Below are 14,179 nucleotides of genomic sequence, written 5' to 3'. Positions count from 1 at the left end.
GTCAGCTTCCTCTTTTCACACTACGCAGATATATTATTCCAACCTTCTGGGAATTCGTTTTTGGTCTTAGTTTTATCAGGTGGTAAATCGCAGCACCATCTGCAAACATACTGCTTGTCAAATTGTCTCGTAAATCTCTATATATGAAAGGAAATGTCCGTCCTGAATGACACATCATCGTCCTGCACATACGCTCAGGACAGAAAGTTTAAGGGTGTTGATCTTATACTACAGGCATCGTTTAGGAACGTATTTTTGGAAATTCCACCCCCAGGCGGGTGTAATAGGGTACCAGAGGTTACTGAAAATATATCAGTGTAGAGGCAGTTTTGAATCTAGAACGAAAACAGTTATTTCGTTTCTAGATCAGAAATAAAAAAGATTTATTCAGCATTTTTGGCAATTCAACGGATGAAGGAGGTGAATTAGTGGATGAAGGATTTTTTAAAATAAATCATCATTAAAGAACTACTGAAGCATTTTTAGAACCACACCTAAGAAAATTGGTAAACGAGTTCTCGGTTGGAATGAAGAAATAGGCCTACGTGTTCCGTGTTTTTGGAAATTCAGATGCTAATGGGGTGAAATAGGGGACTAAATTTTTTATGGAAACGTTTCACATGAAAGAATTTTTGTAGTTAAATGTATGAAAATTTGTATTTGATTTCTTCGTTGGAAATTAAAAAATACGTGTTTGTGTGCTTGGAAATACATCCCCTAAGCGGGTGAAATAAGGGATGAAAGTTTCTGGAAACATTTCATTATGAAATCAGTTCTGAAGCTGAATTTATCTAAATTTGAATTTAGTTTGTCGGTTAGAAATAAAAATAGGCCTCTCAGTGTTTATAAATGCATCCCTAAGGGGATGAAATAGAGGATGGAAATTTTTATGAAAATATTTCATTATCTTGGGTAGAAATAAAGAAACATGTGCTAGGGCATGAAAGTTAGTATAGATATGTCAGCAAAAGAACTCAAAAGGCAAAGTTAACAAAAACCTCCGACTATAGCTGCCAGAGTCACTTTTCGGTCAGATGTATATTTCGGGAAGGGCCATACATCTGTGGCCTCAATTAGATCACTTAGTGTACGCGTAGGAAGCAGACACGCTAAGCTAGTCGTTAATATACCGGGTGATCAAAAATTCAGTATAAATTTGAAAACTTAATAAATCACGGAATAATGTAGACAGAGAGGTAAACGTTGACACACATGCTTGGAATGACATGGGGTTTTATTAGAACAAAAAAAAAGTAAGTATTGCTAAATGCGTGAAAGATCTCTTGCGCGCGTCGTTTGGTGATGATCGTGTGCTCAGCCGCCACTTGCGTCATGCTTGGCCTCCCAGCGATTATTGGCTTTGGGGTCACCTGAAGTCGCAAGTGTATCGTGGTCGACCGACATCTCTAGGGATGCTGAAAGACAACATCCGACGCCAATGTCTCACCATAGCTCCGGACGTGCTTTGTAGTGCTGTTCACAACATTATTCCTCGACTACAGCTATTGCTGAGGAATGATGGTGGACATGTTGAGCATTTCCTGTAAAGAACATCATCTTTGTCTTACTTTGTTATGCTAATTATTGCTATTCTGATCAGATGAAGCGCCATCTGTCGGACATTTTTAGAACTTTTGTAATTTTTTGGTTCTAATAAAATCTCATGTCATTCCAAGCATGTGTGTCAATTTGTACCTCTCAATCTACATTATTCCGTGATTTATTCAGTTTTCAAATTTATACTGACTTTTTGATCACCCTGTACTTCAAGCACCTTAAGATAGGCAACTCAACTAATATCGTCCTCTCCGGTTGCGCGTTTGCGTTTTCTTGCGCATCATAAGGTTATAACCTCCCAACAGTTTATTTAGTGTAACCTCCCAAGTCCAATTCCGTGATCTCGGAATAATAATTTGAGTAACCTCTCGAAAAAAATAATTATGACGCCTGTATAACCTTTCAGTAATTAAGTGACTGTCAATTTAAATTGGTAAATTTTGGACGTCAGTAGCGCTGCGTCATGGCCCTGAAAGATCATTCTGAATAAACTGAAAATTCTTACCTCAATGAAGTCGCCGGATAACTCGTATATATCTGCTCCTATAAGAAATTTTTCTCGCACAGCCCAGTGGAACGCTGAACACTAGATTTGTTATGTATAAAAAGAAACAACTGATTTTTCTTTACTATAATCGGGATGACCATGGGTAGGAGAATGATTGTCAAAAGTTAATTTTATGAAAAATGGCTCTGATGACAATGGGAGTTAACTGCTGAGGTCATCAGTCCCGTAGCACTTTTTAACAACGTGTCCTAAAGTGATAAGGGCAACGGGCTTGCCGCAGTGAATACACCGGTTCCCGTGATATCACCAAAGTTAACCGTTGTTGGGCGTGGCCGGCACTTGGGTGGGTCACCCTCCAGCCGCCATGCGCTGTTGCCATTTTTCGGGTTGCTCTCAGCATCGTGATGCCAACTGAGGAACTACTCGACCGAATAGTAGCGGCTTCGATCAAGAATACCATCATAACGATTGGGAGAGCGGTGTGCTGACCACACGCCCCTCCTATCCGCATCCTCCTCTGAGGATGACACGGCGGTCGAATGGTCCCGATAGGCTACTCGCGGCCTTAAGACGGGGGTGCTAAAGTGATGCCATTATGGCCTTATCACTTGTAGTCGTGGTGTAAAAAAGATCTGCGGATGGTCATTACTGACTGAAACCGGACATCGTCTAAAGAATTGATATTGTGATGAAACACTGGAATAAAAAAACTTTTGAAAGAAATATGTGCTAGAGGATGAAAGTTTGTATGGATATGTGACCACAAGAACTGAAAAGGCAAAGTTAACAAAAACCTCCCTCTCCAGCTGCCAGAATCGCTTTTTGGTCAGAGGTATATGGTACTTTGGGAAAGGTCATACATCTGTGACCATAATTAGATCAACAGTGTACGCGTAGGAAGCAGAGGCGCTAAGTTAGTTGTTTATATACATGGAGGACAGCAGAGGGCCTGTAACACTTGCTTGAGGAACCCTATATATAAGTTATGTTTGAGCCAGAGACCGTCAGTTAATTCGAACCGCGACTTTTCTGGCAGGAAATCACAAACCTTCTCGGACAACTGAGACTAACTCGATAGTGACGCAACTGCATGAGCTGGCAGAATCGCTTTTTGGTCAGATGTATATGGTATTTTGGGAAAGGTCATACATCTGTGACCATAATTAGATCAACAGTGTACGCGTAGGAAGCAGAGGCGCAAAGTTAGTTGTTTATATACATGGAGGACAGCAGAGGGCCTGTAACACTTGCTTGAGGAACCCTATATATAAGTTATGTTTGAGCCAGAGACCGTCAGTTAATTCGAACTGCGACTTTTCTGGCAGGAAATCACAAACCTTCTCGGACAACTGAGACTAACTCGATAGCGACGCAACTGTATTGGAAGCCGCTAGTGAAGAACGGTGTCAAACGTCTTCCGGAATCTAGAAATCGTAGTCAATTTGAGATCTCCTTTCGATAGCCCTCACCACTTCGTGTGGCTGAAGAGCCAGATACGTTTCACAAGAACTGCGCCTCTGCTGCCTTTACCTCGTGACGTACACACATTATTGGGCGCGGAGCAGAGAGAGAGAGATAGAGAGAGAGAGAGGCTGGTGTCGCAAGAAAGCAGTGCCGGACGGCCGCCGCCGGCGTCATATCCGGGGTGGAGCGCCGCCCATCGCGATCATAAAGCGGCGCAACGGGGGCGTGTCGTGTCGTGTGGTGTGCCGTGAGCGCCTGTGTGAATCTGCGCCGGGCGACGCGAATAGCAAGCCTCTTAATTGAAAGCCTTTGTGGCGCGCCTCGGCGCCAGATAAGCGCGTCCTCTGCCTTCTGCCGGACTGCACCAGCAGATAAGTGCAGGAGCCCCCACCCCCACCACCGTCCCTCTCCCTGTCGTACTCTCTCCGCTTCTAGCGCACGACACTACTAACCTCATGCCGTACTGCTTATGTGGCTGTCAGTACTGTTTGGCCAAGTGGGGCGCACGTAGAAAGGCGTCACTGTGATGCGTTCTGCAACAGAGAAGACGTCGCTGCGTCTCTGTCCCACGCCTACGCTTCAGCCCTTGACCACCCAGTTATCTGCCAACGCTGAGGTCTGCGCTACAGGTGACTACTCTTTCGGCGGAAGGGCAACGACTGTGGGTTATTGTCGGCGCAGCACAAACAGTACCTCAGCACATCGTTTCACGGCCGATGGATTGGTCTAGGATATCCTGTAGCTTGGCCTCCACGTTCACCGGACCTGAGTCCGTAGCGTTTCTGGCTATAGTAACGTTTAAAAGATACTGGTATGTAGAAACTCGTCGGCATTGTGCAAGGGTTACAGGGGCGTGTAATCAATGCATGTGACGCAATCCGAATGAAGCTACGTGCCCTAGGATGAGTGCGTGCGTCACATAGGAGAAGGGCAGAAGGATGCGTCAGTACGTGTTAACCATGTGTAGGACTGCCTTATACAGTCTACTTCTACGCAACAGACAGATGCGAATGAGACGGTACATGGGCACATAATTCAACGCATTGATCAATATGCTCTCCTGTCTCAAGGTTTTATTAATTTTCATTTGTTTAACACTCCGTAAAAATGTTTCTTTTAAAAATATTCTTGTTGCTGTGATTATACTTTTACCAACTTGAAACAGCCCCAAAAGTTTATTGACATACCTGTACGAGCGTTGTAAGTACAGATCCCCATGTGGTAGAGCAGTAACAAGACTTCTCCAGAGACTGTACGCGCCATCGTAGGTGAATCACGACAACGTAACACCAAACTAAAACTATCGCTGTAACAACTCGGTTTTCTGCCATAAAATACAAAGTAATCGTCGTAAAAACATAGAGGGTTTTTAGAGAGGAACATTTTAATCCCCACAATTTCTTAAATCGTAAGTTGTATATCAAAGTTGGGATCAGGAATAAATTTCTTTCTGGCTGCAAAAATGATCTTCGGTTTTTTTTTTTTTTTTTTTTTTGTCATGATAGATTTCGTGCCTACCAGCCCAATCGTCAGATGCACCAGTTCACATTAAAAACTTAAGAAGAAAATGATGTTCCACCAGTGGGTACACAATAGTCGTAACACATATTCAGTGACTAATGATATCGTTTTGTTTATGGACTGGCTTAATATAATTTCTTTAAAGTTTCTTCAAGTGAACAGGTGCTTCTGACGATCCCACTTGTAGCCACTGACTCTAACGTGACAGAATAAAACTGAAGCACATTTCTGCAGTCAGACACAAATTTATTCGTACCCTCCATTTATCATACGCCTGCGTTTTCGTGTTCCATCAACGATGGAAAGTTTAAATACGTATATTAAAGTGTTATCAATCCATACTCATATTATAAATGCGAAAGTAACACTGTCTGTTACGCTTTCACGACTAAAGCATTGAACCGACTTGGTAAAATTTGGTACGGAGATAGCTTGAAACCTGAGATGACCACAAGCTATTTCTCAAAGTTGTATCTTTTCGAGTATTGTTAACGTTTTGATATATGGTATACGTGAGTGGTGAGCAGACGACGCTGACGCTTTCGTCGGTGGCTCTTCCGTGGCGCTGCAAATCCAAGTTGCTGTGCACCTGGCTTATGATATTGAGCTCCTCCACCACCTAGCATAGCTGAAAAATTTTGGTGGAGATATACCAATAAAATCGGACGGCGATCCCGGAAACCATATTTAAAACTAGTATTATAAGCCGCACAAACGTTAGTCTGAGTAAGCACATTGTTCTAAGAGAGCTCCTCTCTGCCAGCTGCCAGTACCGAGCAAGCGACTTACAAATAAAATGTCTCGCGTGTTCGGGAATATACATAATAAATATCCAGGCCTAATACGCATGGCTGACGAGATAGAGAATTTTGGATCTGGCACTGAGTTGTGCACGGATAGCCAAATTGTAAGGCGCCCACTTCAGATAACGGGGGAAATCCGGGTTCGAGTCCCGTCCGCCACAAATCTTTATTGTTGTCATTCCACTGTACAGCTAATGGTTGTCATTATTCGCAATTGCGAATGCATTTAATGAACGTCCGAACAATCTCGTGTCTGCCGGAACTGGGAGGCAGATAGGGTACAGAGACATGAGATCAGTCACAAACCGTTCGCATTGTAGACGCCGAGTGTCATGCGTCTTTTACACCTGTCAAGACTCTTGAACACACAATGACAACGTCATTTAAAGGCTGTACCACAAGTAGAGAGTCGTACCTTTACATGTGGAACGTGGGACACGACGCGGCATTTGATTACAAAAAATTAACTGACTACGTTAATCATGAATGAGTCGTCTTAGGGGTCGGATCAATATTGTAGGCAGGGAGAGACGATCGGTATTCTTGTGTTAATCTGGTGTCAAAAATCACACATTCAGTATTAGGTGAATCGGGGAAATTCCTGAAAACTCTACTTCTGCAAGAATGTAATGATTCAAAGCAACTTTTAAATATATATAGAAAAAGTAATGCATGCCTTCAGATTCGACAATTTGTTGTTGTTGCCGTTGTTGTTGTTGTTCTTTGTTGTTGTTGTGGTCTTCAGTCCTGAGACTGGTTTGATGCAGCTCTCCATGCTACCCAATCCTGTGCAAGCTTCATCATCTCCCAGTACTTACTGCAACCTATATCCTTCTGAATCTCCTTAGTGTATTCGTCTCTTGGTCTCCCTCTACGATTTTTAACCTCCACGCTGCCTTCCCATGCTAAATTTGGGATCCCTTGATGCCTCAGAACATGTCCTACCGACCGGTCCCTTATTCTTGGCAAGTTGTGCCACAAATTCCTATTCTCCCGAATTCTGTTCAATACCTCCTCATTACTTATGTGATCTACTCATGTAATCTTCAGCATTCTTCTGTAGCACCACATTTCGAAAGCTTCTATTCTCTTCTTGTCCAATCTATTTATCGTCCATATTTCACTTCCATATATGGCTACACTCCATACAAATACTTTCAGAAATGAGTTCCTGACACTTAAACCAATACTCCATGTTAACAAAACTCTTCTCCAGAAACGCTTTCCTTGCCATTGCCAGTCTACGTATTATATCTTCTGTACTTCGACCATAATCAGTTATTTTGCTCCCCAAATAGCAAAACTCCTTTACTACTGTAAGTGTCTCATTTCCTAATCTGATTCCCTCAGCATCACCTCTTCCAAGTCCTTTGCTGTCTGTGACAGAATTACAAAGTCGTCGGCGAACCTCAGGGTTTTTATTTCTTCTCTATGGATACAGCAAAATAATAGAAACACTTTCATTGTGTACACATATACTGACACTGCATACCCTTTGTTATAGATACGTCTCTACGCCACTATATACACTGACATCTTGTAAATCTAACTTTGTTACTACCACTTACCATAAGAAAACTACTGACATGCGAGCGAAGCAGCGGATAACAGCCAGTTAAGGGGGGTAGGACGTCAAACCGACCGACTTCGAGCAGGAGAGGCACCACAGGATATTTTAATTTCCACTGTCTATACTTTTGCAAATAAATTCATAAATATTTGTCCCCATGAACATGAAGGATTGAGGACTCACATTCATAGCAGTGGAAGTTAAAAAAAAAATAATTTTTTTACGTGTGAAATTTCATCTTTTTTTCCACTTCCTACTGGCTGGTTTTGTTTCTGGTAGATACACTTTTCTTCCTAAGTAAGAGAGATTCTTCGATGAATTTTGCACAGCATACAAGCAGTACTTCCAGGTGTATGAAACTCTAGAATTTCCAAATCTATAAAAACTGTCGTAAAAGTTGAGATCATTAACTATAAAATTTGAGTTCTTTCTAAACATGAATTTTAAAATGTAACAGTTCATTCAGTTTTAAGCGACCGCTACGGTCGCAGGTTCGAATCCTGTCTTGGGCATGGATGCGTGCGATGTCCTTAGATTAGTTAGCTTTAAGTAGTCCTAAGATGTAGAGGACTGATGATCTCAGATGTTAAGTTCCACAGTGCTCAGAGCCATTTGAACTCTTCTGCTCCAAGATGGCCCGTTTGACATCCTGCCCCCCTTAAAGAATAAAGCTTAACTGATGTGTTTCAAGCTCTTAATCTAAAATCGCTATAAAGAGCTAGTGTTGGTGGTTAATTATCACGAAATTCGCCCGCAGCACATGTGCAGTAAAGGGCTGTAACCGATTCTAAATAAGGCCGCGGTGCAACGGTGTCTGTCTCATTTCGGACGAGTCGTGCGAGTGCGCGCCAGCTGCCGTGTCTTCTGCCTCGGCGAGCTGCAGAACACACGAGTGGCGACCTCAAACGGGTTTGTTTTGAGGCGTTCCCTGCGTCCGGGGAAGAGGGAGGAGGGGAGGCAAGATCGGGTGCAGCGAGCAGCCCGCTACCGGCCACGTAAGCAATTACGGCGACGTCAATTAAAGCGTATCTGGCGAGCGGCGCCTGGCAATTAGCGACCACGGGAGACGGCGGGCTCCGCGAGATCCCGCCAGAGGGCGGACGCTGTCACCGGGCAAAGCCGTGACGCCTCCATCAGCCGACTGCCTTCACTGGCTGCGGCTCACCACTGCCAATTTCGTTCGATCCCTCAGCACTGAAATTGTCCTCTGCACGCGAACCACCCAGATCGATGGGCACAACAGACGCCCGTTTCCAGGTTGCTGCCATGTATCTTGATTTCCGGACGGCATCCAGTGCAATTCTGCACTGCAGACTGGTGAACAGATCAATGGGTATTAGACCGTCTGGAAGATTGGACTGAACAGTACCTGGCAAGTATCTCATAGCAACAATCAGACGAAAATGTAACATCGCACCCACCCCATGGACACAAATTACTTTACAAAATACACTACTGGCCATTAAAATTGCCACACCAAGAAGGAATGCAAATGATAAACGGATATTCATTGGACAAATACATTATACTAGAACTGACATGTGATTACATTTTCACGCAATTCGGGTGCATAGATCGTGAGAAATCAGTACCCAGAACAACCACCTCTGGCCGTAATAACGGCCTTGGTACGCCTGGGCATTGAGTTAAACTGAGCTTGGATGGCGTGTACACGTACAGCAGCCCATGCAGCTTCAACACGATGCCACAGTTCATCAAGAATAGTGACTGGCGTATTGTGACGAGCCAGTTACTCGGCAACCATTGACCAGACGTTTTCAATTGGTGAGAGATCTGGAGAATGTGCTGGCCAGTGCAGCACTCGAGCATTTTCTGTATCCAGAAAGGCCCGTACAGGACCTCCAACATGCGGTCGTCCATTATCCTGCTGAAATGTAGGGTTTCGCAGGGATCGAATGAAGGGTAGAGCTTCACCTTGTAGTTGGAAGAAGGTTGGGAAATCATGCTGTAGATTCACCAGCGTTGGTAGAACTTAATCACAAAGCATGTTGAGACAACTCTCCTCATTGAACGTTTCATGAATAAACACTGGACTCACAAATCTTGTGTCCCAAATTCCACACCAAGCCATCACTTTTTCAGCACCTTACAATCATCGTCATTTGTCGGATGCAAACTCCTCGTGGGTTGACTCTTGTAAGGTGGTTCTAAGTTCTAGGGGACTGACGACCTCATATGTTAAGTCCCATAGTGCTCAGAGCCATTTGAACCTGCAATAATAAAAGACTTGATCACCTCCTTGCAATTTCAGACTTTAATAGGTCGTAACTGCTACACAAGTAAAGATATCTTAAAACAGATTTCACATGTATACTCCTGAGAAAGACGCTGTTCGAAATAATGTGCCACATGACCCACTTCCCATTTGAAACACGTAAACCAAATCCAAGATGGCAAATTTTCCAAATGGCTGCCAGTCACCATAGCTCCTATAAGTTACAACCCCCACCTACAGACACCCCACACCAGACGTCATTATGATTCCTCACACCGTTCGATTTTTATAGCACTCTCCGTCTTCATTCCACAAGTGGCCCATCGGGGCCGTCCGACCGCCGTGTCATCCTCAGTTTAGGATGCGGATAGGAGGGGCGTGTGGTCAGCACACCGCTCTCCCGGTCGTTATGATCGTTTTCTTTGACCGGAGCCGTTGCTATTCGGTCGAGTACCTCCTCTATTAGCATCACGAGGCTGAGTGCAACCCGAAAACTGGCAACAGCGCATGGAGGCCCGGACGATCACCCATCCAAGTGCCGGCCACGCCCGATAGCGCTTAAGTTCGGTGATATCGCGGGAACCGGTGTATCCACTGCGGCAAGGTCGTTGCCCCGATTTTTATAGGGATTTTAGCCTCAGCCCGTATACAAGTTACGGGTGAGCAAATGAAATTGTCGCTTGAAACTATAGGAGAATACTGTGGAAAATTCTGAATACGTGTTGGAGACAGATGAGGCGCAGCTGGCTTTTCCTAATTCCATTCACCTGGTGTTTTCGCCTTTGCGTCTCGGCGAAGCTTTTTGTGTATATAGTAGTGGCGGCAAACGTACGAAGTCTGCGGTGCTGGTGGTTGGACAAAAGATAGACAGCAGGAACCGCGCGCCCCTGGCCACCAGCTGAGGACGTGGGCTGTCAGGTGTCTGTGCGCTGCTGCAGGAGGTTCCGGCTGCTGCCTGCTAATTGCACCGTTAATTGGCGCCGCGTGGGGCCCCTGCGCTGACAGACGGCCTGTCTCAGATGCGTCACATACCAGCAATAGCGCCCACCGCTGCCCACCACGTCGTTGCAGGCAGCCTGGGGACCAACTCGCTGGGGAAGGGAAGCTGCCGTGCCATAGCAACGAAACCGTGTCAGCAACAGCCCCGAGCGATTTAGGAAAACAATGGGAAAGCTAAAGTTAAATGGCCGCACGTGGACTTGAACCCAGGTCTTCCAAAGAGCAGCAACCACAGCGCCGTCTACACTTGGCGAACCACACGATATGGCATTGTTTTGGCCGGCCGGAGTGGCCAAGGGGTTCTTCGCGCTACAGTCTGGAACCGCGCGACCGCTACGGTCGCAGGTTCGAATCCTGCCTTGGGCATGGATGTGTGTGATGTTCTTAGGTTAGTTAGGTTTAAGTAGTTTTAAGTTCTAGGGGACTGATGACCTCAGCAGTCAAGTCCCATAGCGCTAAGAACCATTTGACATTGTTTTCGGCTCCTTCATCACGTCAAGCACTTACTCTACAGTAACTGGCGCATAAGTAGTTCGGCAATACCAATATTTTGCTTACATAATTCTCCTTCCACTTTTTGGACCAACTATTGCGTTGTCATGCAAAAGATTTTTCCTGTTAATTTCTATATTTTTCTTACTTTTTCTTTGATTATTAATTTAACCCTTCAATGCATAGTGTAGCTGATCAGCTACAGACTTCATTTGTTCGATGTATCCTATACTGAGCAACATTTTGTAACAAATTCGTTATGTAGTTGAGTGTATACAACGTACTGCAGCTGAAAAGCTGCTACTAGTTCTTCATAGCGATCGTAGATGGCAGGATGAATTGAACCAGTTCGATAATCAGTTGTGTGGATGTAGGCCTGCTGCAGCGCGTATGTTTTGGTGAAAGTAGAGACCTGTTTTGTGATGTTGTGCACTGATTTGTGGGCTTGAAAATTACATTTTTATGTTGATAACGTAAGTAGATATGGTGTAGACAGTTAATTCGAGTGTCTTTAAGATAGATTTGAAATTAGGTCTCTTTTTGTGTTTGTAGCGATTGTCAACAATAATGCTTTGTTAATTTAACCAAAAAAATTTTTCAATATTTTTTTCGTAATGTAAGCACTATAAACTAAACGTGATAATTTTTACAGTTTGAAATAAAAAAAACATGCATTTAAGGGTTAAGCGTTACATGAAATACGTAAATTTGTACGTACGTAAGTTTTGTACTTTCTCTCGTACGAATGCCATGTCCAATGAGATTAATATCCGTCTAAAAACTGAGGGACTTTTCAGGGAAGGTAGAAAGAAGGCAGATTTTCCGGACAACAGTTGTAAGAAAATAAAACCTGAACGCGTCAGGAACTAATAGTTACTGAAAAAGTTGGAGGAAAGAACGGGTGATTCCAGGTGATTAAAGTTAGTGAAATTCTGCAAGCGACTGAGCTGCAAGGGACGAAATTTTCTTTTATTGTAGAGTGACTGATTACTTGAAAATACTTTTGGCAAGGCAATGCACGTATTGCTTTACTTATCTTTTCTGTGCCGCTGTATTTATATTTCAGCGTTACAATATAATATGACTAAAAAATCTCTGATTATTAGTAAAATGAAAATATTAGTGCAACCTGAATTGTACCCCGTACACTGCTCCGAATTTATTTCCAATTTTTTCAGAACAAACTGCTTGGTTGTCGCTTAAGATTGGCAGTATGTAGTTTCGTATGTTTCACGTAAGATCACGATGGCGTCACGCCATATTAGCAGAATCGACGAACACTCTTCTTGTTGCTGTGGCAGCCACCAGCCGGTAGTGGTGACCGAGCGGTTCTAGGCGCTTCAGTCCGGTACCGCGCGACTGCTATGGTCGCAGGTTTGAATCCTGCCTCGGGCATGGATGTGTGTGATGTCCTTCGGTTAGTTAGGCTTAAGTAGTTCTAAGTTTTAGGGACTGATGACCTCGGAAGTTAAGTCCCTTAGTGCTCAGAACCATTTGAACTGACATACGATACTTACAGTCCACACTGGTTCTCCGTGGGTAAATGCACATTAATTACCAGTATAACGAACCGGTACGTCCCTTACCGAGTCATGTGTCCGCTACGGCACCAGGTGGTGTTCATTCTCACTGTGAGTACTGATTGTAACGTTTTCAGTCATCAGTGTATTCTCTGCAGACGTCTATAATCCACAGGGCAAGGTATATCCCACTGTATCGTGGGTTAGGACAAGTGAGGGAAAAAAAGATGGTGCGTTACAGACACGTTACAACACAACTTGCGGAAACGGGTTTTTTGCATGTCTAAGATCACCTCCGTGTACCACTGTATTCCTCTGGTCACACCGCGTCACGTCTCTGGCTTTCCAATTTAGCCGGTGACGCCAGTAGCTGAGTGTAGCGGGTGGCGTGTCTGCAGGCGCCGCTGTAATTCCACAGGCCGTGGTATTTTGGCGAGCAAGCAAGTAGCCTTGTGGTCCAACGCTATTCCTGGAACTATCTCGAACCAAAGACATCCAGCCTATTGCGGACTTTCTACAGAAAAAATCGTCCCATTTAATTCTGATGTTCCCGGTATATTGATAATACTTGTAATTACTTGTGTCTGTAGATGCTAGTAAAATGCGTCACGAGATACACCTTCATGAAATTGTGAGCGACAATACGTAACGAATATGTGGGAAACAGTTTACGCACTAGTGTATCTACACAAACATTTACATCCCTACACAACAAATCACCATATGGCATGCGTCAGAGGCTAATGACCATCATTAATGCCGCTAGCTACACCAGTCTGGATGTACAATAAGAAAGATTATCAGTAATTCTCTTTTACTGTCACGCTCAGTCCACGACATGTATTCTGGGGAATAAAATATGGTTTTTGACTTCTATCCGAATGAAAGTTCCCGGAATTACAAGACGTGCAATGCGCTGGCATGCTCTCTAGCACAACGCAGAACGCTCAAAGGCAGTCAGCCTTGTCTACGCGGTAGTGTTTCGCGACGATATCGTATGTGACCATATAGCGCAATTGGAGGCTACAGGTAATGCGTACTAAATACATATGACTTCTCGAAACGGATAGCCCTTAAAATAGATTTTGACTTCGTGGATGACACGATATACGGCCTCCATGGGACCATGTTTAACATGGAAATATCTATGTCGGATGCAGTACGTAGAAGGGCATAAAAGAGAAATGAAGACAATATTACAGAAAAAAAGAGTAATTAGGTGAAGATGAGATGGCACATATGATATTATAAGAACAGTTTTACGGTAGACTGAAAAATCTAAGTCCAAACAAGGCCTCTGGATTGGGCGATGTTTCCTAAGAATTACTGAGACCCGTTGGAGAGCTAGGCACAACAATATTATTCGACCTGGTGTGCGAGGTGCACGAGACTAGTGAAACACCCTCAGGCTTCAAGGAGAACAGTTACAATTACAAAGAAAGGATTTTCTGACAGTTGGGAGTATTATGGAACTATCTGTTTAATAACTCATGCTTGCAAAATACTGAC

General features: G+C 43.9%; 1 long non-coding RNA gene across 2 annotated transcripts in view; it reads right to left on the bottom strand.

Moving 5' to 3' along the window:
- The window catches only part of LOC126293471 (uncharacterized), a 581,661-nt gene that overhangs the window by 249,289 nt on the left and 318,193 nt on the right, over nucleotides 1-14,179 (bottom strand). The window lies entirely within an intron of this gene.

Source organism: Schistocerca gregaria, chromosome 10, assembly GCF_023897955.1.
Source record: "Schistocerca gregaria isolate iqSchGreg1 chromosome 10, iqSchGreg1.2, whole genome shotgun sequence".
Taxonomy (NCBI): Eukaryota; Metazoa; Arthropoda; class Insecta; order Orthoptera; family Acrididae; genus Schistocerca; species Schistocerca gregaria.
The sequence above is the reverse complement of the archived record's forward strand: the minus strand, read 5'-3'. Positions and strand labels throughout refer to the sequence as shown.